Raw genomic sequence first — 1501 nt, 5'->3', positions numbered from 1 at the left:
AAGCATCCAAGCAACGGTCGAGCGCATGGCTTATGGCTTAGAAAGAAGTTCCCGTCTCCGAGTGAAAGAGATTAGCATCAAGTTTCTCTTCCCGGGTTCGTTAGTAGCTGGGCAAGCGTGAACCTGCTCTGCCTCAGATTCCCCATTTCCTTCTATTTTCTCTTAATATGAAGTAATGAAGTAGGCACATCCATCCGCCCAACCGATCCATCCCCTGCTTTTGGCTTCAGTCGACCTGCCTGCCACAAACAAAGGACTACTTTTGATTCCCCAACCACAGCAACAAGCCAATCAAACCCCTTCTTTCCTTACTCGCTACTACAATCTAAGGAAGACAAAACCACTCCTGCATACGAGACAAGAGGGTCAAACTTCGAAGCAAGTCATTCCTCTTCTTATTCTGAAGCGGGATTAGGAAGACCAAGAAAGAAAGAAGCCTAGATCGCTTACTACAGCCGGACATCGGGGAGATCAGACTAATGCCACATATGCGCTATATCTACTTCCAAGCTTTGCTTCTACTCTGGTTTTTTCAAGTCTTTCCCATTGGTATGGACATCTGCTTCAGGTTCAGCTTCTAGACTTCCATTTCCTCGATCGAATTGGCTTGCTTCTCTAATAAGTATCTCATATTGTCAGAATCTTCCCAAATCTTCCTTTCGAAGCACAGATATCTGATTCAATTGGGCAGACGGTTTCCTGTCCTTAAAGTGAAAGTCCACAATTCCATTTCAAGTACTTTTCCGTACTGACGTCTGATAGTCACCCTTTTCTCAATACTCCATTTTTGGAGGGATGAGCTCTGACTCAAGCTATCGATAAGGGATCTAATCCATATCTTCTATTTCCGATTATTGAAAGCGAATCCAGCAAGCCAGGATTGACACCTATGAGCCACCAACCGAATAAGTGTGAATAGAAGATAGAATGACTTTTTGTATTCTATCCGATGCAAGAACTAGAAGAAGGGGAAGAGCTGTCAAGCAGTCAATCGCTATCTTGCGCCTGAGCCCGGCTTTACCATGTCTCTGGACAAGGTGCGCAGCGGGTCAGACTCTTTGCATCTGATATGAGACATCTCCTAGATGAGATGGTTGAACCATTACTTCTTTGACGGTGGCAAACAAAGAATAGAGTGAGAGTAGGCGCTAGAAAAAGTCTTCCGCTCGTTCGCTACAAGTAAGAAAAGAAGAAGAAACAAGGAAGACCTGCGGGGGTAGAGGACAAGATGGCTCTGATTGGGGACGAAGGTTAGACTAGCTAGTCCCCGAGTTCAGGAGCACATTAAGACGGAGATTCCTGGCTCAGGTGACAACGGTCCGCGCGAGGCCGTACGTACTCTAAAAGAGAATGGCGTATTCCCACTTTCCCGAACTGAGAAATGGGCTCTCCCTCTCTCTAGCGCCTTTTAGTCGACCCTACCTCGTGCTGACGAAGCGACGGTGGCTAGGAAAGATTCATAAGGTGTCTACGGCTCACTTGTAGCGAGAACAAGAGCGGG

This window comes from Phalaenopsis equestris, unplaced genomic scaffold (assembly GCF_001263595.1).
Source record: "Phalaenopsis equestris unplaced genomic scaffold, ASM126359v1 Scaffold000002, whole genome shotgun sequence".
Classification (NCBI taxonomy): domain Eukaryota; kingdom Viridiplantae; phylum Streptophyta; class Magnoliopsida; order Asparagales; family Orchidaceae; genus Phalaenopsis; species Phalaenopsis equestris.
The sequence above is the reverse complement of the archived record's forward strand: the minus strand, read 5'-3'. Positions refer to the sequence as shown.